Source organism: Lithobates pipiens, unplaced genomic scaffold (assembly GCF_037356315.1).
Source record: "Lithobates pipiens isolate NorthernLeopardFrog02 unplaced genomic scaffold, aLitPip1_a1.2 Scaffold_10, whole genome shotgun sequence".
Classification (NCBI taxonomy): Eukaryota; Metazoa; Chordata; class Amphibia; order Anura; family Ranidae; genus Lithobates; species Lithobates pipiens.
The window spans coordinates 191,238,444-191,261,029 of NW_027507686.1; the positions used below are offsets into that span (position 1 = coordinate 191,238,444).

Consider the following 22,586-nt stretch of genomic DNA (forward strand, 5'->3'; position numbering starts at 1 on the left):
GATCTAGAGACCGCATCCGGGTGAAGGGACTCCTTTTCCGTGGTAATTGTCTGGGAGCCTCCACCCGCGATCTAGATACTGCGTCGGGGTGAAGGGCCTCCCTTTCGGTGGTAATTGCCTGGGAACCTTCACCCGTGATCTAGAGGCCGCGTCGGGGTGAAGGGCCTCCCTTTCAGTGGTAATTGCCTGGGAGTCTCCACCCGCGATCTAGAGACCGCATCAGGGTGAAGGGCCTCCCCTTCGTTGGTAAGTATCTAGGAGCCTCAACCCGCGATCTAGAGACCACGTCGGGGTGAAGGTCCTCCCTTACAGTGGTAAGTGTCTGAAGTATATGTTTTTTCCATACATTATCTATCATATGCAGGAAATATAAAACACATACATATCGGTATTCTGTACATTACCCCATGGTGTTCTGGAGGCATGTAAAAAGAGAAAGGTGGTACATTACCGGACAGATATTGCCTGGGAACCTCCACCCGTGATCTAGAGGCCGCGTCGGGGTGAAGGGTCTCCCTTTCGGTGGTAATTGCCTGGGAGCCTCCACCCGCGATCTAGAGGCCACGTCGGGGTGAAGGGCCTCAGTTTTGGTGGTAATTGCCTGGGAGTCTCCACCCGCGATCTAGAGACCGCATCGGGGTGAAGGGCCTCCCCTTCTGTGGTAAGTGTCTGGGAGCCTCCACCTACGATCTAGAGACCGCGTCGGGGTGAAGGGCCTCCCTTTCGTTGCTAAGTGTCTAGGAGCCTCCACCCACGATCTAGAGACCGCGTCAGGGTGAAGGGCCTATCTTATGGTGGTAAGTGTCTTAAGTATATGTTTTTTCCATACATTATCTATCATATGCAGGAAATATAAAACACATACATATCGGTATTCTGTACATTACCCCATGGTGTTCTGGAGGCATGTAAAAAGGGAAAGGTGGTAAATTACCGGACAGACATTCATCTTCCTCCATTCCAAAGAAACCTCAGGAAAGCATCGAAGTTCAGGGCGAGGTCTTCATTTGGTTCTGTAAATGCCCGGCACACGGGGCAGGTGGGACTCTGCTGAAGCCATCTGTTGATACAGTTAGAATGAAATGTATGACAACATGGTATTCTTCTGGTCTCCTCTGCATTATACTCACAGAGGCAGATGGAACAGATAGGCTGTTCCTCTGCCGGTGGTCTTGGTGGTGCTGGGTGGTGTTCAGCCTGCCTGTTTGCGGGAGAACGGCTCAGGTTTGCTGCCTCCTCCCGTCTCCTCCGAAGTTGTCCTCTTGTCCTGTGAGCAACTGGATCCTCTCCTCCCTCCTGACGGGATCGCCCTCCACGGGACCGACGTCGTGAAGCTCGTGGCATGGTGGTGGTGACTGATGCCTGAAAAAAAACTAGGAATGTTTAATATAAATAGTAATATATACAATAATAATACAATAGCAATATTTTGAATAAAAAAACGCTACAATAGTTACTAATTTTGGACAGAAGCCAATTAACCTACCAGTATTTCACTGAAGTGTGGGAGGAAACCGGAGAACCCGGAGGAATCCTACGCAAGCACAGGGAGAACATGCAAACTACACGTAGGTAAGTGTCATGGTTGGGATTCTAACCCTTCTTACTGCTAGGTGAGAGAGTGCCACTCACTATACCACTGTGCCACCTAATCCCAGGAGACACAATCTGATGACGTGACTCGGTCAGCTCCCAGTGCCGGAATGTTTTGAAACAACTGCAGTCTGGTTTGCAGCCCACTGTGACATCACACACCTCATACCAGCAGCCACTTTTCAGGCCTGGAAACTTGGACTGGGAATACCTCAGTCATGTAACACTGTAGCCAAATACATTTTACATAATTTCATAGATTTTACATATAATTAAACTGTACTATGGTCATTATAATGGCAGGGCATGCTGGGAATAATTCTCAATATCTGTTCTTAGTCTGTATATGTGGAACCTGCACAGTACCACTTCTCTTGTCCCCTATGCTGGGTGTTTTTTCCAGTATCATACTTACCTAGGTGGATGCTGCATCTCTCCCCCGGCCCCTCTACATGGAAAACGGAGCAATCGAATACTGTCAACCCCTCGGTTCTGACAGCTCCATGAGCAGAGAACTGCAGACTGTCAGTCATCGCTCTACGCTCTGCCCCCTCCTCGCTCACTGGAGCGCTGGGCTGTGGAGGGGGTGGAGTGGCCGGCTCAGGCTCTCAGCAGCTCACTGATAGGCTGATCCGGATGTTGGTCCAGGGACCTGGCGTATCCCGACTTCCATTGTTATGATGACGCAGATTCCTGGACCAACTTCTGTGACGTGTCAGCTTTGGCTGTACTTCTCCTTTAACCATAGATAAAAGATACGTATAGATATAGGCTAATGGTCTAGTTGCATTTTTTAGTCAAAGAGTGCCACGTCCCAATGAAGATTATACAAAGAAGGGGGATGAGAAACAAGAGGGACTGGAGGGCAACCAACCCCCGGGACTTTTATGACGGCACTAAATATACTTAAACCATATATAAAATCATTGAAATTTTTATTTGATGTACAAAAGACATTTTATGAACAAAATAGACAATTACATCCATTAAACATACAAAATGACAAAGTGCATATAAAAAAAGAGTTGGTATGTGGGCTTATATAGCTCCATCCATTACCACATTCTTATGTGATTTAAACTGCATTGTTTCTTTCCTACATGTTTCGCTCTTCAGAGCTTCCTCAGGACAATTGCAGCAAACAAAAATACTGAAATTATATAAGAAAATTTATTTTAATACACATATACAACATTTTTGTACATACAGTAAGCCCGGAACACAGGCATAGGAAATGTCCACCTATATGGTTTGACATATCATAATTACATTAGCCTAGTGATGGACTCACTCCAGTCTAACAAGAACGGCCCTAACTGCAGCGAAACCATCACCAGAGAAATATTTTTTAAACACAAGGACATAATCTACATATCAATAGTAAATCCACAAATTGATTGTCAAAAAAAGGGGGGGCAACTAAACCATTTCCAAGAATGGCGTCCCCAAATTTATTAGCATATTTAGTGCTACTACACCACCATAAATGGTGTAATTCTCCTACCAAGGAGAATGCAAATTGGGTTGTAGAAAAAAAAAAAAAAAAAAAAAAAAAAAAAACAGCGAACTGGACTATAGGATATATATACTTTTCAACAAAAAAATAAATAAAACTAAAAATAAAAGAATATGTAAATAAATGAATAAATAAATATATAAAGATATATATAGAACTAAAGTCTTACCCCATATAATCAGGCAAGTTGCTTGTATTTTTTATCGCTAATATCGTATATTGGATATATCAATTAACATTGAAATGAGGACAGATAATCTCTTCCTCCTTTACTTGTCAAGCCAGCGGACCGCGGCAAAAGCCCCCATTTAGGGATCCCCCATTTCTGTCCCCAAAAGGATCTGCAGAGGCACGAGAAATATGTGTAAAATATATCTTAGCCATTGGATTATATTTATCAAATGGCGCAGTCCAAATTTCTAACATACCTGGTAGTAATATGACAATGAAGAAATGAAACCAGTTCACACAGCCCGGTATCCACGTGTACCATATATTGTCAGATAAAAGTTGGATAAGATGTGTTTCTGAACACGAGAAAATTCTCTGTATTGATCTCTGAAACAGGAAAAATAAACGAAGAGACCAAGTCTTCATTATAGCCATCCCAAAAATGAGAGTAAAAAAAGCATGGCCCTAAAATTAGGACTGCAGGCATATCCAATTAGTCCAGTAAAGACATATTTGTCTTACCTGTTAAATGAAGCAACGTGGTCTATTCGGTAAAGTTTTAGGAGTTTCCTCCATCCGTTTGGTGGCTCCGCGTGTCCGCTCCCAATGCTAGCTTGGATAGCACTGACCGGGAGCCGCGAATTTAAACTCGTGTCTCCAGCCCAGCAGCGTCTGACGTCATTGCTGGGCTGCGGGCACACCTAATGGGAGGATCCCCTTCGTGCGCTCGCGCGCACGACGTATTTTCTTCGTGCGCACGTAGGTGTCTAGTGCGCATGCGTAACGAACGTGTTACACGTCCGTACAACGCGTCGGCCATTTTAGATTCTGGCCGAAGTGAAAGGCTTTGCCAGTAGTGACCCCTAGAAGCCTGTGCTGTGGCCAGGATCCACCATTTGGCCAGAGACAGGTAACCTATACGGTTTAGGGGCTGTCAGCCCTGATTTTAAATTCAAATGAGTCATAATTCAAGCAAATGGGGACAAAGGTATCCCGACATAAGTGTCGGTTGCCATACGTCCCTGGTTTCAAATGATGGAAATGGAAACTGAATTGCTTGAGACCGGCAAACCCGAAGAAGGGGATTAACCCATATTTGAAACGGGGCGGGCTGACCAAACCCTCAACTGGTTAAGGAAGGTTGTAGGTCAGATCCGCCCCGGGGTGCCCGTACAGACCAAAGGGGGCAAAAAATAAAGCTAATAGGAGGATCCCTTTTGTATCATAGAGTGCCTACCTCAGTTCGCTGGCTTGAAAACACCTCATTGTTTATGGCATTTTGAATAGCCATGGCCCGTGCTATAGGGGAAAAAATAAAAAATAAAAAAATGTTTGGAACCATTTTCCACCTCACATTTCTATCCTCCCTGCCTATGTAAGGAAAGATTTAAAACTGATTGAGTCATTGAGTCCCGGAGATCGGGTGGCCCCCAAATTGTGTATCCATCTAGTCTCCCGCTGTAAGAGTGTATTATTGTAATCTCCCCCCCTTTCTCCCGGAGGGACATGTTCCAGGGGGAAGAAATGCATAAGACTATCATTAAACTGATGATATAAGCCAAAATGTCGGCTGATTGGGGTTTCCATCTTCCTTCCCCGCACCAGGGACACATGGTCCCTGATGCGGTGGAAGAAGGGACGCTTCGTCTTCCCAACGTAAAAAGCATTGCATTGACAGATCATAATATATACCACTCCCACTGACTGACATGTTACAGCGAATTTAGGCTTGAAAATGTGGCCATTGGGCAGGCATATGGATTTTGACGCATGAAGATATCGACAGAAGCCACATTTGTGGCAAGGGGTACATCCCACCTTTGAGCCCACCCTCGAGGGAGGGGAGAAATGGCTTTGTACCAAAGAGTCCTTTAGAGATCGTGATCTCCTGTATGTAATACCCGGATAATCCGGGAGATGTTTGGCTAGGGTGGGATCTCCCTTTAAGAGATACCAGTATCTCTGAAGGGTCCCCTTAATTTGCTGATGTTGTTCATTGAACGTGGTGATAAATCTCACCCCTTCAATGTTTCTAGGCCGTTTAGGACTGTGTATTAAAGAAGCCCTATTTTGTTTTTTGGCTCGTATATAGGCCCTTTTGAGGCTCTTGTTGCTGTAGCCTCTTTGCCGGAGGCGTAGTCTCAGTTCCCTGGCTTCTAAATTAAAATCCTCATGACTGCTGCAATTCCGCTTGAGCCGGAGATATTGTCCGTATGGGATACTCGCTATCAGAGGGGACGGGTGTGAGCTCGATGCATGCAAAAGTGAATTTGCCGCAGTTGCCTTACGATGAAGAGTTGATTGAATTCCCCCTCCCAAATCAGTGAAGATTTGCACATCAAGGAATGTTATCCTGGACAAACTCTTTTCCATGGTAAATTTTAAATTAAAGGAATTTGTGCCCAATAGATCTATAAAGGTATTCAGGTCCTTTTCATCACCCGTCCAGACAAAAAAAATGTCGTCAATGAATCTTCGCCACATTGGTATTAGATCGAAGAATCGTTGAAGATTCTCCTGGCGGAAGATTTGGCGCTCCCACCCCCCCAGGTAGAGGTTGGCATAGGAGGGGGCACATTTGGTCCCCATGGCAACCCCCTGTACCTGGAGGTAGTGGGAGCGCCCAAACATAAAGATGTTGTTGGTGAGAATAAAATATAAGAGGTCCAAAATAAATCTCCTGTAGTTGGGAGGGATGCGTCCATCCTCCACAATAAAGCTTTCAATCGTCTGAACCCCCAAATCGTGGGGGATCGAATTATATAAGGCCTCAACGTCTAGAGTGACCAACCAGGTCCCCTCTGACAGCGAGATCCCATCAAGCGCCCGCAGCAAATCAGAGGTGTCTCGAAGGTAGGATGTTAAGCCCTCCACATAGGGGTGCAAAAAAAGTCGTCGACTAGAGCACTTGCATGTTCAGTCAGACAGCCTCGTCCTGATACAATAGGACGGCCCGGGGGCTTCAAAGGATGTTTATGCACCTTAGGAAGGGCATACATTGTTGGAGTTTTGGGATTCAAGACATGTAGATATTCCCAGGTCTTTTTGGTAATGGTTCCCTGTCTATAGGTTCTCGCAATCAGTTTATCGAATTGGACACGAATGTAACTTATGTGGCTCGCTGGAATCTTTCGATACCATTGTTTATTTTGTAAGAGTTTTAGTACCATCTCTTCATATTGGGTGACATCCATTATTACAAGGTTACCCCCTTTATCTGCCGGTTTAATTATTATATCTGTATTAGATTTTAATAAAGATAAGGCCTCTTTTTGTTGTTTCGTGAGATTGGGTGGTTGTGTGTCCTTCCATTTTGTTTTTATTATTTCTCTGGTCACCTGTTGTACAAATGCCCATATATTGGGATTATTTTGCAAAATGGGGAATTTGTTGGATCGAGGTTTGTACTCTTTGATTACAGATGAGGAGTGTAGTTCCGGAGTTACATCCCGAGGTGCCCGATCCCCCTCTTGGTCAGCGAGCATTATAGACGCTTCCTCGAGATCTGTGGAATCAATACCCCCCTCATCCCATAGTTCCATTAAATCTTCAATGGCCCTAATTTCCGAGAGACTAAGGCCATCGAGTGAAGTACTGGAAGATTGTGGGTCTTGTTTTGAATTATGTGATTTGTCAAAGATAACTTTGAACATGAGTTTTCGAGCAAACAGATATGTGTCCTTAACTACCTCAAAGGTGTCAATGGGTTGTGTGGGACAAAAGGAGAGGCCCAATCTTAATAAAGAGATTTGGGCCTCAGTGAGTGAAAATGAAGAAAGATTGATTATTTCAAAGGGATTTTGTTGTGTCTCGAATGAGTCGTGGTTTGATCTGGTAATTTGGGAACAGGTTGGTTGAAAATGGGGGCTGTGCGAAAACCCGATTCAGTGGTGCCCATAGACCGCCCCCCCTCATTTAGGGGCGAGACCATGGGCACCTGTGAATCGGTTATGGGGTTGGAATGTGAAAAAGGTGAAGTGTTAGATTTAGTCGCAGAAGCCACTTTGGCTGCTGCGGCTCTAGTGTGAATAGACGTGTTGGGTGTGTGAGGGATCGATTTCATATGAGAAATACCTTCCTTTTCATTGGTTCGTTTGGAGTGACGTGTTTTCTTACCCGACGCTGTGTTTGCTGTGGCCTGTGAGGAAGAAAGAGAGGAGGAAGAGATGGAGGAGTTAGAAGACATATCTGAATCCATTGGCTCTACAGTATCAATCCGATTTTTCCCTTGTTTAGGCATGAATCTAGTTTTGTTAGTACGATTAGACAACCAATTATAGGCCTGGTTGTTGTCGTAAGCTAGTTTATCTCGCATGTATTTTTTCTCTTTGTTTACAATTAGTGTGGCAACATAGTGTTCCAAGTTGGATTTCAAATTCAATTCACGATCCACAAAGGATTCATGAGAAATCACTTGGGTATTTTCTTCATATAGTTTTTGGATTTCATTGTCAGTAGTGTTCAGCTCGTTGGTGTAATGGGAACACAATATCTGCATCATCGCAGTAGAACACTGCTGAAGATTAGCTTCCCATTGGATTTTGAAAGAAGACTCAATTTTATAAATGGTAGGAAAAATCTGTATTCTTAGGCCCCAAGGGGACATCTCGTCTTCTATGTACTTAAGAAAATACTGTTTGTTCCAATATATTCGCGATTTTTTTTTCCAGCATACGCTGGAGTCTTATAAAGAAACGGTCCATACTTAAACCACCTGTTGCCACCCCTTGAGAGTGATGGAAAGTGTTCATAAGACCATCAAATTCACTGCCACAAAATTTAGCCATATTGAGAAAAAAAAAAAAAAAAAAAAGAATATATATATTAAATTAAATAATATTCTACAATCCTGTCTGCTGGAGTCTTATCATCTGATATTCAATTTAGCAAGAGCGGGAACTACCTTCCCCAAGTTACTGTGCAGTCAACAATTGAGACCTCAAATAAAGCCTTTATCTATGAATGGTGACTGGGCGAATATACACCCTATTTTTACTATAGATAAAAGATACGTATAGATATAGGCTAATGGTCTAGTTGCATTTTTTAGTCAAAGAGTGCCACGTCCCAATGAAGATTATACAAAGAAGGGGGATGAGAAACAAGAGGGACTGGAGGGCAACCAACCCCCGGGACTTTTATGACGGCACTAAATATACTTAAACCATATATAAAATCATTGAAATTTTTATTTGATGTACAAAAGACATTTTATGAACAAAATAGACAATTACATCCATTAAACATACAAAATGACAAAGTGCATATAAAAAAAGAGTTGGTATGTGGGCTTATATAGCTCCATCCATTACCACATTCTTATGTGATTTAAACTGCATTGTTTCTTTCCTACATGTTTCGCTCTTCAGAGCTTCCTCAGGACAATTGCAGCAAACAAAAATACTGAAATTATATAAGAAAATTTATTTTAATACACATATACAACATTTTTGTACATACAGTAAGCCCGGAACACAGGCATAGGAAATGTCCACCTATATGGTTTGACATATCATAATTACATTAGCCTAGTGATGGACTCACTCCAGTCTAACAAGAACGGCCCTAACTGCAGCGAAACCATCACCAGAGAAATATTTTTTAAACACAAGGACATAATCTACATATCAATAGTAAATCCACAAATTGATTGTCAAAAAAAGGGGGGGCAACTAAACCATTTCCAAGAATGGCGTCCCCAAATTTATTAGCATATTTAGTGCTACTACACCACCATAAATGGTGTAATTCTCCTACCAAGGAGAATGCAAATTGGGTTGTAGAAAAAAATAAAATAAAAAAAATAAAAAAATAAAACAGCGAACTGGACTATAGGATATATATACTTTTCAACAAAAAAATAAATAAAACTAAAAATAAAAGAATATGTAAATAAATGAATAAATAAATATATAAAGATATATATAGAACTAAAGTCTTACCCCATATAATCAGGCAAGTTGCTTGTATTTTTTATCGCTAATATCGTATATTGGATATATCAATTAACATTGAAATGAGGACAGATAATCTCTTCCTCCTTTACTTGTCAAGCCAGCGGACCGCGGCAAAAGCCCCCATTTAGGGATCCCCCATTTCTGTCCCCAAAAGGATCTGCAGAGGCACGAGAAATATGTGTAAAATATATCTTAGCCATTGGATTATATTTATCAAATGGCGCAGTCCAAATTTCTAACATACCTGGTAGTAATATGACAATGAAGAAATGAAACCAGTTCACACAGCCCGGTATCCACGTGTACCATATATTGTCAGATAAAAGTTGGATAAGATGTGTTTCTGAACACGAGAAAATTCTCTGTATTGATCTCTGAAACAGGAAAAATAAACGAAGAGACCAAGTCTTCATTATAGCCATCCCAAAAATGAGAGTAAAAAAAGCATGGCCCTAAAATTAGGACTGCAGGCATATCCAATTAGTCCAGTAAAGACATATTTGTCTTACCTGTTAAATGAAGCAACGTGGTCTATTCGGTAAAGTTTTAGGAGTTTCCTCCATCCGTTTGGTGGCTCCGCGTGTCCGCTCCCAATGCTAGCTTGGATAGCACTGACCGGGAGCCGCGAATTTAAACTCGTGTCTCCAGCCCAGCAGCGTCTGACGTCATTGCTGGGCTGCGGGCACACCTAATGGGAGGATCCCCTTCGTGCGCTCGCGCGCACGACGTATTTTCTTCGTGCGCACGTAGGTGTCTAGTGCGCATGCGTAACGAACGTGTTACACGTCCGTACAACGCGTCGGCCATTTTAGATTCTGGCCGAAGTGAAAGGCTTTGCCAGTAGTGACCCCTAGAAGCCTGTGCTGTGGCCAGGATCCACCATTTGGCCAGAGACAGGTAACCTATACGGTTTAGGGGCTGTCAGCCCTGATTTTAAATTCAAATGAGTCATAATTCAAGCAAATGGGGACAAAGGTATCCCGACATAAGTGTCGGTTGCCATACGTCCCTGGTTTCAAATGATGGAAATGGAAACTGAATTGCTTGAGACCGGCAAACCCGAAGAAGGGGATTAACCCATATTTGAAACGGGGCGGGCTGACCAAACCCTCAACTGGTTAAGGAAGGTTGTAGGTCAGATCCGCCCCGGGGTGCCCGTACAGACCAAAGGGGGCAAAAAATAAAGCTAATAGGAGGATCCCTTTTGTATCATAGAGTGCCTACCTCAGTTCGCTGGCTTGAAAACACCTCATTGTTTATGGCATTTTGAATAGCCATGGCCCGTGCTATAGGGGAAAAAATAAAAAATAAAAAAATGTTTGGAACCATTTTCCACCTCACATTTCTATCCTCCCTGCCTATGTAAGGAAAGATTTAAAACTGATTGAGTCATTGAGTCCCGGAGATCGGGTGGCCCCCAAATTGTGTATCCATCTAGTCTCCCGCTGTAAGAGTGTATTATTGTAATCTCCCCCCCTTTCTCCCGGAGGGACATGTTCCAGGGGGAAGAAATGCATAAGACTATCATTAAACTGATGATATAAGCCAAAATGTCGGCTGATTGGGGTTTCCATCTTCCTTCCCCGCACCAGGGACACATGGTCCCTGATGCGGTGGAAGAAGGGACGCTTCGTCTTCCCAACGTAAAAAGCATTGCATTGACAGATCATAATATATACCACTCCCACTGACTGACATGTTACAGCGAATTTAGGCTTGAAAATGTGGCCATTGGGCAGGCATATGGATTTTGACGCATGAAGATATCGACAGAAGCCACATTTGTGGCAAGGGGTACATCCCACCTTTGAGCCCACCCTCGAGGGAGGGGAGAAATGGCTTTGTACCAAAGAGTCCTTTAGAGATCGTGATCTCCTGTATGTAATACCCGGATAATCCGGGAGATGTTTGGCTAGGGTGGGATCTCCCTTTAAGAGATACCAGTATCTCTGAAGGGTCCCCTTAATTTGCTGATGTTGTTCATTGAACGTGGTGATAAATCTCACCCCTTCAATGTTTCTAGGCCGTTTAGGACTGTGTATTAAAGAAGCCCTATTTTGTTTTTTGGCTCGTATATAGGCCCTTTTGAGGCTCTTGTTGCTGTAGCCTCTTTGCCGGAGGCGTAGTCTCAGTTCCCTGGCTTCTAAATTAAAATCCTCATGACTGCTGCAATTCCGCTTGAGCCGGAGATATTGTCCGTATGGGATACTCGCTATCAGAGGGGACGGGTGTGAGCTCGATGCATGCAAAAGTGAATTTGCCGCAGTTGCCTTACGATGAAGAGTTGATTGAATTCCCCCTCCCAAATCAGTGAAGATTTGCACATCAAGGAATGTTATCCTGGACAAACTCTTTTCCATGGTAAATTTTAAATTAAAGGAATTTGTGCCCAATAGATCTATAAAGGTATTCAGGTCCTTTTCATCACCCGTCCAGACAAAAAAAATGTCGTCAATGAATCTTCGCCACATTGGTATTAGATCGAAGAATCGTTGAAGATTCTCCTGGCGGAAGATTTGGCGCTCCCACCCCCCCAGGTAGAGGTTGGCATAGGAGGGGGCACATTTGGTCCCCATGGCAACCCCCTGTACCTGGAGGTAGTGGGAGCGCCCAAACATAAAGATGTTGTTGGTGAGAATAAAATATAAGAGGTCCAAAATAAATCTCCTGTAGTTGGGAGGGATGCGTCCATCCTCCACAATAAAGCTTTCAATCGTCTGAACCCCCAAATCGTGGGGGATCGAATTATATAAGGCCTCAACGTCTAGAGTGACCAACCAGGTCCCCTCTGACAGCGAGATCCCATCAAGCGCCCGCAGCAAATCAGAGGTGTCTCGAAGGTAGGATGTTAAGCCCTCCACATAGGGGCGCAAAAAAAGTCGTCGACTAGAGCACTTGCATGTTCAGTCAGACAGCCTCGTCCTGATACAATAGGACGGCCCGGGGGCTTCAAAGGATGTTTATGCACCTTAGGAAGGGCATACATTGTTGGAGTTTTGGGATTCAAGACATGTAGATATTCCCAGGTCTTTTTTCTCTGGTGATGGTTTCGCTGCAGTTAGGGCCGTTCTTGTTAGACTGGAGTGAGTCCATCACTAGACTAATGTAATTATGATATGTCAAACCATATAGGTGGACATTTCCTATGCCTGTGTTCCGGGCTTACTGTATGTACAAAAATGTTGTATATGTGTATTAAAATAAATTTTCTTATATAATTTCAGTATTTTTGTTTGCTGCAATTGTCCTGAGGAAGCTCTGAAGAGCGAAACATGTAGGAAAGAAACAATGCAGTTTAAATCACATAAGAATGTGGTAATGGATGGAGCTATATAAGCCCACATACCAACTCTTTTTTTATATGCACTTTGTCATTTTGTATGTTTAATGATGTAATTGTCTATTTTGTTCATAAAATGTCTTTTGTACATCAAATAAAAATTTCAATGATTTTATATATGGTTTAAGTATATTTAGTGCCGTCATAAAAGTCCCGGGGGTTGGTTGCCCTCCAGTCCCTCTTGATTCTCCTTTAACCACTCGCCACCCATTTTTTTTTACTGGTTACATGTTTTGAGTTACAGAGGAGGTCTAGGGCTAGAAGTATTGCTCTCGCTCTAATGATCACGGTGACACCTCATATGTGTGGTTTGACCACCATTTTCATATGTGGGCAGGACTTACGTGCGAGCACACGGGGACAGGGGCACTTTAAAAAAAAAAAAAAATCTATTAATTTTAGTTTACATTTTTTTACTTTGACATTTAAAAAAAAAAAAAAACATTTTTGATCACTTTTATTCCTATTACAAGGAATGTAAAGATCCCTTGTAATAGGAATATGGCATGACAGGTCCTCTTTACAATGAGACGGGGGGGGGCAGTAAGACCCCACATCTCAACTCTAGGCTGGGACAACATCACGCCCTGCCTCTAAACGATCATAGACTCTGGTAAACATCTGGGGCCCGGCAGATCTGTTCTCCAGCTCACTGATGGCAGCGGTAAGTCAGTAGAAGCACCGGAGGGCGGTGGGAGGGGACGTCCCCTCTCACTGCCCATAAGAACGATCAAGCGGCTGAACAGCTGCTATGATCATTCTTATGGTGTGGGGAATCGCCGACTGAAAAAGACAATATCTGAATGAGGCCTGTGACATTGCACTAGGGTTGCCATCTGTCTGGGATTCACCCGGACATTTCTGGTTAGGAATCATGTGTCTGGGTTTCAAACTGCCTAAAACCCGGACACATTATTCAGACTGGACTATGGCCTCCCAGCAGGGTTGCTGACTGCAGTTTTCCAAGCTGAAAGTGTCTGTAATGCCGCGTACACACGACAGGACTTAAGTCCGGCAGACTTTTTCGACGGAGTTCTGACGGAGTTCTGACAGAGTTCTGACAGACTTTCCAAATGAACGGACTTGGCCACACACAATCACACCAAAGTCCGACGGATTCGAATGTGATGACGTATGACTGGACTAGAATAAGGAAGTTCATAGCCAATAGCCAATAGCTGCCCTAGCGTCGGTTTTAGTCCGTCAGACTAGCACACACACGAGCGGATTTCTGGGTCCGGCAGATTTCTGGCGGAAAAATTTGAAGCATGTTCCATTTCTAAAGTCTGTCAGACTTTTGTGAATCAAAAGTCCGTTACAGCCCACACACGATCGAATAGTCTGCCGGAATCATTCCGTCAGACTTTGGATGTTGAAAAGTCCGCTCATGTGTACGGGGCTTTACACTCCCTTTCACACTGCCCAAAGCCAGCACTAACAGTTCCCCCCACATACAGATGGGAGAGGAGAGAGGGCTCGATCTGCTCCTCTTCCTCCTGCCCCTACTCCTATGTGTCTGCCCACACTCCAATCCCCAGTGCTGTACCTCAGAAAAGGAAAGTGGGGGCTGGGGATATTAAGTCCAGCAGCCTCAGATACATCTGGATGAGAGGTGCTGACTGCCAAGGGGTGAGTGAGCTCACCATCCATCCCTGTCTGTGACTAAAGTCTCCCCCTTCTCTCTCCTGCCTCTGAGTGAGTATGCAAAGGTAAATCAGGGTTCTCAGAGCACCCCTTATATCACAGTTCCCCTTTGCACCAGAGGCCACTGTGTTGCCCCTTACATCAGAGTCCTCACCATGCATCAGAGCACTCAGTGTTCCCCCTTAAATCTGGGTTCCCAGAGCATCCCTTATGTTAGAGTTCCCAGAGTTCTCCCTTACTTCAGAGTCTGCAGAGCCCCCTTACAGTGTAAGGGAACTCTGTGGTTTCAAATGTAAAAGGGGGAACTCTGTGGATTCAGTGGAAAAGGGGGAACTCTGTGCCCCCAATGGGTAGTGTGTGCCCCCCTGGCAGGGATCTCCCTACCCCCCCACTTAGTAGCGTGTGTGTCCCCAGGCAGGGATCTCTGTGCCCCCACTTGGTAGTGTGTGTGCCCCCTGGTGGGGATCTCTGTGCCCCCTTGCAGGGATACCTGTGCCCCCATTGGGTAGTGTGTGCCCCCTGGCAGGGATCTCTTTGCCCCCATTGGGTAGTGTGTGTGATCACTGTGGGGTAAACACATATTGTAGATACCTATTCAAAGCAATCAGCAGTGAGTGAGAGGCAGCAGGAGGTGGCATCTATGTCAGCAGGCAAGCTGCTTTTGGTCCAACCAGAAAGGATCACCTTGACCCCGCATGCTCTATGCAGCCCCTTGTATCCTAGCAACGGTAAACACTGGCCGGCCGGGCCGCCCACTACGTGGAAATCCGTGACATAGGGCCGAGTTCACACTTGTGCAATGCGAGAACCCTGCGAATCAACTTCGGCTTCCCGCATCGCACCCGGCACGCACAGCAGTTCACACTGCCATATGAGAACTGCTGGAGAGTGTCATTATATGTTAACGACACCCCCATTTCAGCTCGCATATCGCACTGCGAACTGACAGTTCGGACATGAATCATATCGCATATGGGTGAACACACATGCCATCCGATTCTGGTCCAAACTGAAAAAAGGGTCCTGTGCGTATTTGCACCGAATGCAATGTGATATCAGCCATACTATGTGTATGTCTGACATCGCACTGCACAGACATCGCATGTAATGTGAACAGCCGTGCGCTGCGAATTACATGCGATGTCTGCCATCACACAAGTGTGAACTGGCCCTTAAGGACGCCCGTCCGGTCCGAGCCGGATACAAACACAGGAGCTGTCATAGGAGAGGGGAGACTTACAGCGGGCAAGTGGTGACCCAATAAAGATACCAGCCCAGGAGACTCTCATGGGGCCCCTACTGGTCCCGGGCCCCTCGGGCATGGCCAGTCCACCCCTGGTTACATTGCATTTATCATTTGATATATAATAAAGTACATTTTGTATTTTTACTAATTCAGTTTAGGTTATACTTTGTTACTATAGCTCAGTGCCTTACTATTATGTCCTTATGGCAGCTTCTCCTACCTGCCGTCCATAGGTGTGTGCAGCCTATTGCATTAGGGTGTGCACCCCAACGCTCACATACACATGCTTGTGTGTGTGTGTGTGTGTATATATATATATATAGATAGATAGATAGATAGATAGATAGATAGATAGATAGATAGATAGATAGATAGATATGAACTTTAATGGCATCCCAGTATTAGTCTGTAGGGTTCAATGTTGAGTTGGCCCATCCTTTGCAGCTATAACAGCTTCAACTCTTCTGTGAAGGCTGTCCACAAGGTTTGGGTTGTGTCTATGGGAATGTTTGACCATTCTTCCAGAAGCGCATTTGTGAGGTCAGGCACTGATGTTGGACAAGAAGGCCTGGCTCACAGTCTCCGCTCTTATTCATCCCTAAGGTGTTCTATGGGGTTGAGTTCAGGAATCTGTGCAGGCCCGTCAAGTTCCTCCACCCCAAACTCGCTCATCCATGTCTTTATGGGCCTTGCTTTGTGCACTGGTCCAAATCGTTTGGTGGAGGGGGGATTATGGTGTGGGGTTGTTTTTCAGGGGTTGGGCTTGGTCCCTTAGTTCCATTGAAGGGAACTCTTAAGGTATCAGCATACCAGGACATTTGGACAATTTCATGCTCCCAACTTTGTGAGAACAGTTTGGGGACGGCCCCTTCTTGTTCCAACATGACTGCACACCAGAGCACAAAGCAAGGCCCATAAAGACATGGACTTAGCAAGGATGGTGGAAAATTAACTTCAAGTGCAAAAATTCACATTATAATAGTAACTAAAACATATACAATTAAGTGTAAGAATCTAAAAAAGAAAAATGTCAAAGTGCAATAATGGTGGGAACCTCCCAACTAAAAAGTTGCACTTGAGGTTAATCTGTAGGCCAAATATCTATAGGAGGGGTTTCCACCATCCCTGCTATGTTTTTAATTGATGTCTTATTTTCAGTTTGATGTGTATTATATGTGAAGTTACGTATCATAGAGACCGGTATTGTGCTAACATTGAAGTTTATTGAGATTTCCATACATTGGAGGGCTCTACCATTATTGGTAAGTTATTGATTAGTAAGTTAACGCTGCACTTTTTTGTGGTGTGGGAACACATAACAGTGCTTAGCGGCAGACCTTTCCCTGACACTTTTTTATTTTACCTCCAGTAGTTTATTGTAAATAGTAGTGTGGTGATGACCTACCGTGTTTCCCCGAAAGTAAGACACCCCCGATTGTAAGACGTATCGGGAGTTTCAGAGGGGTCGGCTAATATAAGCCGTACCCCGAAAGTAAGACGTATGTCTTACTTTCGGGGAAACACGGGGGTATTGCTGCCTCCAGTGGCGTACTAAGAGTGGGACGGGGGGTGCGGGCCGCACCGGGTGCCACACCCTGGGGGGGGTGCCAGGCCAGCGCCCTCCCCCTTCGACTGAAGAGACAGCGCCGTTCTGATCAGTCTCGGGCAGCAGCTGTCACTCACAGCCGAGCAGAGTGAAGCCGCCTCCTCCTCCTCTTGTATGGCTACACAGTGCTGTCCATAAAGGAGAAGGAGGGGGGGGCGCCCCCCCCTCCTCCTCCTCCTCCATACACAGCACTGTGTAGCCATACAAGAGGATGGGGAGGTGGCTTCACTCTGCTCGGCTGTGAGTGACAGCTGCTGCCCGAGACTGATCAGAACGGCGCGACGCAACCACAGAGAAGGGGATTATTGCGCCAGGTCCCGGATCACTGACGACAGGTGTCACTGGCTCTGTGTCCTCCCGGTACAGGTCAGTGCTGATACAGAGAGAGACCAAGGAGGGGGAGGGGGAGGGGGGGTGTGAAGAGATTCTCTGCAGCTCTTACGGTATTACCGGTATGTAACAGCAAGTTGCATCTGAGGAGGACTACAAGTCCCAACATACCGGGCTGTGTGGGCTTACAGTTCTCCTCTGCTGAGCATAGCAGCTTTGTATGCTTGGACTTGTAGTCCTCCATAGTGCAGCCTTGCATGCTGGGACTTGTAGTCCTCTGTAATGCAGTGCAGCCTTGCTTGCTGGGACTTGTAGTGAGGTGTTTTTACATTTTAAGGTGGGGGGGGGGGGGGGGTGCCAGGCATAGGATGTTAATTTTATGGTTAAAACAAAAAATTCGACAATTTTTTTCCAATATAAGACATACCCCGAAAGTAAGACATAGTGGGGCTTTTGGGGATAAAAAGAAAGTAAGACACTGTCTTACTTTCGGGGAAACACGGTATTATACTAAAGATCGGCAGGTGGCATTAATAAACATCAACAGATTTCAGTTGTGCCCCACCAGGCCGGCCCCCCATAGAAAATGTGCCTGGTTGCTGAGTTCATCTCCCCATCTCTGTACTCAGTGCACTGATGGGCACCACTGATAGGCACCACTGATGGGTACTGATTGGCAGCACCAATGGGCACTGATTGGCAGCACTGATGGGTCCTGATTGGTAATGATAGGTGGCACTGGCAGCACCAATGGCACGTATAGGAAGCACTGATTGACAGCATTTACTGGCACTGATTGACAGCACTGATGGGCACTAATTGACAGCACTGATGGGCAATGATAGGCAGCACTGCTAATCAACACTGATAGGCAGCACTGATTGGCAGCACTGATGGGCCCTCATAAGCAGCACTGACAGGTGGCACTGATTACAAGCAGTGAATGGAAGTACTGATGGGCACTGACACGTGGCAATGATTGGAAGCACTGATTGGCACTGTTTGGCACTGATATGCGGCACTGATGGAAACTAATAGGTGGCATTGGTTGACACTGATTAGCACTGACAGGTGGCACTGTTTTTTTACTGATTGGCACTGATTGGCAGCACTGATTGGTGCTGACAGGTGGCACTGACTGGCACTGACAGGTGGCACTGATTTTTACTGACTGGCACTGATTGGTGCTTACAGGTGGCAATGATTGGAAGCACTGATTGGCACTGACAGGTGGCACTGACAGAGGAGGGGGGGAGGGGTCACATTGAGCAGATATTGGGGCTTGTAAGAGCCGCTCAGAGTGTGACACTGTCATGTATTTTAATGTAACTGCATGCAGGGGGGGAGGAGCTGTCAGAATTCAGCGGTGATGCCAGGGGTGGGCGGGAGCGAGCGGCTAACACCAGCCAACCATCCCATTGGCTGGCGTTCGATAGCTACTCTGTGCTGCCCACCCCTGACATCACCTCTGAATTCTGACAGCTCCTCCCCCCCCATGCAGTCACATTACAATACATGACAGTGTCACACACCGAGCAGATCTTACAATCCCCAATATCTGCTCAATGTCATCTCCTGTCTCACAGGCAGCTCTGTACACATTGCTTGGATGCAGCCCAGGCAGATCTCTGGAGACAGCAGGCATTGGGGGGGGGGGGCTTTCCTATAGGAGTTGGGGGTAAAGATTCGATCTGGGGGGAGGGGCCCCTGTCAGTGGGGTGTTCGGGCCCCTGTGATCTCTAATGGCAGATCTGATCTGATCCTGAGTGGGACACCTCAGCATCAGAAAGGAGGAGAGAAAACATTGACACATTATTACAGCACAAGCCGGTCCAGCTCTCTATTGTCCCCCCACACACATCCCGACACTGGACCCGATCCCAATAGTAAGGCGGCATCAAGTCTAATGACACTTACTATCTCTCCGATGAAAAAGCTGTGCCTGTAATCTGCGAGAAATCCGCTGGAGGGTGCTGTGTCTCTTCTATGACGAAAGCCGATAAGACACGCCTTCTCCCAATCCACAGAATAAAATGGCGCCGGTCAGCTGTCTCGCGCTCGGTATAACGTTATCTGTCCGCTCCCTCCGCCAATCAGAGTAAACGCGCTCCCCCGCCCCCATCCGCCAATCAGAGTGAACGCGCCCGGCCCCCCCTCGCAGAAAGCGGCACGTGACCTAGCTCAGCCCCATGTAGTGACAGGAGACAGCCGGAGAGAGGATTCAGCGTTCTTCTCCCTCCAGCCTGCAGGTGGCAATAGAGAGCGCCGCTATGCAGTGAGGGAGGTCTGTGCCCGTTCTCTCTCATTCTATCCCCTTGTCACACGAATGACTGGAGGGAGGAAGGAGAAGATATTTCTCAGTGGGTACTGGGTAGGTAGAAGGAGGGAGAGGGGACAACTTACCACAGACCTCCCCCCCTCTACTCCTCACACAGCCCCCTCATCTCCCCTCCCCCTATCCTCACACCTCAGGGCTCATCACTATAACACATGGAGGTCACACTACTGGATTGTTCTGTGTGATAAGAGACGAATTCTCAGAATAAAGCTTCTTCCCTCCATGTAGATCTCTACCTTATCATTACAGGAATGTTATAAAAATGATCCTCAGTCATAGAACAGAACGTGAACCCAAGATTAACCTCTTCAGCTCCAGAAGATTTACCCCCCTCCATGACCAGGCCATTTACTTCACCTTCCAATTGCACAGTGTGTGTGACATTGTACCCAAATACAATTCATGTCCCTTTTCCCCAGAAATAGAGATTCTGTTTGGTGGTATTTTATCTCCTCTGCGTTTTCTTTTTCTTTTTTTTGCGCTATAAACAAAGACCGACAATTGGGGGGAAAAAGGTTTTCATTTCTGCTATAAAACATCCAATAAAAATGATAAAAATAAAACATTTTTGTTCATCAATTTGGGCCAATATGTATTCTGCTATTTAAAAAAAAAAACAATAAGTGTATTTTGATTGGTTTGCGCACAAGTTCTACCTTCTACAAACCATGGGAAGTTTTTATGGAATTTTTATATATTTTTTTTTACTAGTAATGGCAGCGATCAGCGATTTTTAGCAGCACTGTGAACATTGTGGTGGACAAATTGGACACTAAGCCCAGGTCCACATTGGAGCGATTTGTTATGCAGTTTGAGAGACCAACTCACATGACAAGTCGCAGCCTATTGTAGGCAATGGCATTGTTCCAATCGGTGCCACAACAATTTTGTGGTGCCGCACCGATTTCCAAAAGAAGTTTCTGTATTACTTTTGCCGATTTCAGGTGCAGCTTCAATAGAGATCTGTACATGAAGCCGCACTGATGTCTATCAAGTAGCCCCGGAAATCACGCCGACCTTCCTACTTTGATATCACGCTTCAAGTGAAGTAGCGCAATTTCAAAGTAGCATCAATGTGAACCGGGGCTAAGGGACACTTTTTGGGGACCAGGGACACCATTACAGTGATCAGTGCTTAACCGCTTCAGCCCCGGAAGATTTTACCCCCCTTCTGACCAGAGCACTTTTTGCGATTCGGCACTGAGTCGCTTTAACTGACAATTGCGCAGTCGTGCGACTCTGTACCCAAACAAAATTGACGTCCTTTTTTCCCCACAAATAGAGCTTTCTTTTCATCCCTGCGGTTTTTATTTTTTGTGCTATCAACAAAAAAAAAGTGAAATTTTGAAAAAAAACCACCATTTTTTGTACTTTTTTGCTATAATAAATATCCCCCTTTTAAAAAAATTTTTTTCCTCAGTTTAGGCCGATATGTATTCCTCTACATATTTTTGGTAATAAAGATCACAATAAGCGTATATTGATTGGTTTACCCAAAAGTTATAGTGTCTACTATATAGGGGATAAATGTATAGCATTTTTATTATTATTTTTTTTTTTTACTAGTAATGGCGGCGATCTGTGATTTTTATCAGGACTGCGACATTATGGCGGACACATCGGACAATTTTGACACATTTTTGGGACCTTTGGCATTAATACAGTGATCAGTGCTCTAAAATGTATAAATGTCACTGGCAGTGAAGGGGTTAACACTATGGGGCGATCAAGGGGTTAATTGTGTTCCCTAGTGTGTGTTCTAACTGAAAGGGGGAGGGGACAGACTAGGGGAGATGACAGATCGCTGTTCATACTTTGTTTACACACAGAGATCCCGTTTCTCGTCATGTTACGAGCAATCGAGACCGCTGGTCACTTGCATCGACTTCAGGGGCGAGTTGCGGGCACACGCGCTCCTAGTGGCCACCAGAGGGAGCAACATAAAGGTGATTCGCCTGCCCATGCCATTCTGCCACAGTAAAACTGCGGCGGCTGGTCAGCAAACAGTTAAAATATGCACTGTCACTGTACTAATGACACTGGCAGGGAAGGGGTTAACATCAGAGGCAATCAAAGGGTTAACCATGTTCCTTTGGGTTGCTTTCTAATTGTGGGGGAGGTGATTTGACTGGGAGAAGACAGAGATCCATTTCCCTGATTAGCAGAAACACAAGATCTGCATCTTCTCTAACAGAACGCCCATTCTGTCTGCCTCGGGAGGGATCGGGGGGTCCCAGCAGACAGCAGGTCCACTGGCAGCGCCCCGATCCAAATAAAAAAAAATCATGTACAGGACAGGTATGATTTTGCTCTGAAGGGCCGCCCTGCTGCAGTACATATGTGTGGGACGGCCCGGAAGCGGAAAATAAACCCTAATTGCATCCTTTTTGGGAAATCGCTCATTCCAGGGCTGCTGAGACTCTGGTCACATGGCTGCTGCAGAAATCATGGTTACTATTTAGACACAGCTACTGATTGGCCAGTTCTGCCTGAATTACAACATGCTAAAGCTCGGTGCACACGTGAGTGTCGGCTTCTTCACTTGTGTTTTTCATACATGTTCAGGTATAAGGGTTTTTGTTTCAGCCAATTGGAAGGAGGATACTTGGAGGAGGAGGAGGAGACTGGCTGTTAGGTTACGTATGTTTTTTAGGTGCTCCAATTGATTTCTGTTGGGCTAAAAACACGGGATCCTGCCCCAAAGAAGTGTCTGTACTTCTCTGGGATGACGGCACATCACTCACATGAGAATGGGCCTCATAGAATAAAATGGAAACCTTACTGTTCAATGTTGTTCTGCATTTGGAAACACGGGACACGTTGCTCCAGTCTGTGACCAGCAACC

The 22,586-nt window shown here is 45.4% G+C and overlaps 2 long non-coding RNA genes across 2 annotated transcripts; both read right to left on the reverse strand.

Moving 5' to 3' along the window:
- Positions 1–3,327: 3,327 nt before the first annotated feature.
- LOC143942278 (uncharacterized) lies at positions 3,328–3,994 on the reverse strand. Its single transcript, XR_013264741.1, has 3 exons — positions 3,803–3,994; positions 3,538–3,667; positions 3,328–3,450 (listed from the first exon to the last, which is right to left on the reverse strand). It is a non-coding gene; the product is annotated as an uncharacterized LOC143942278 (long non-coding RNA).
- Positions 3,995–9,271: 5,277 nt separating this feature from the next.
- Positions 9,272–9,938, reverse strand: LOC143942286 (uncharacterized). Its single transcript, XR_013264745.1, has 3 exons — positions 9,747–9,938; positions 9,482–9,611; positions 9,272–9,394 (listed from the first exon to the last, which is right to left on the reverse strand). It is a non-coding gene; the product is annotated as an uncharacterized LOC143942286 (long non-coding RNA).
- Between the last annotated feature and the right edge of the window lie 12,648 nt (positions 9,939–22,586).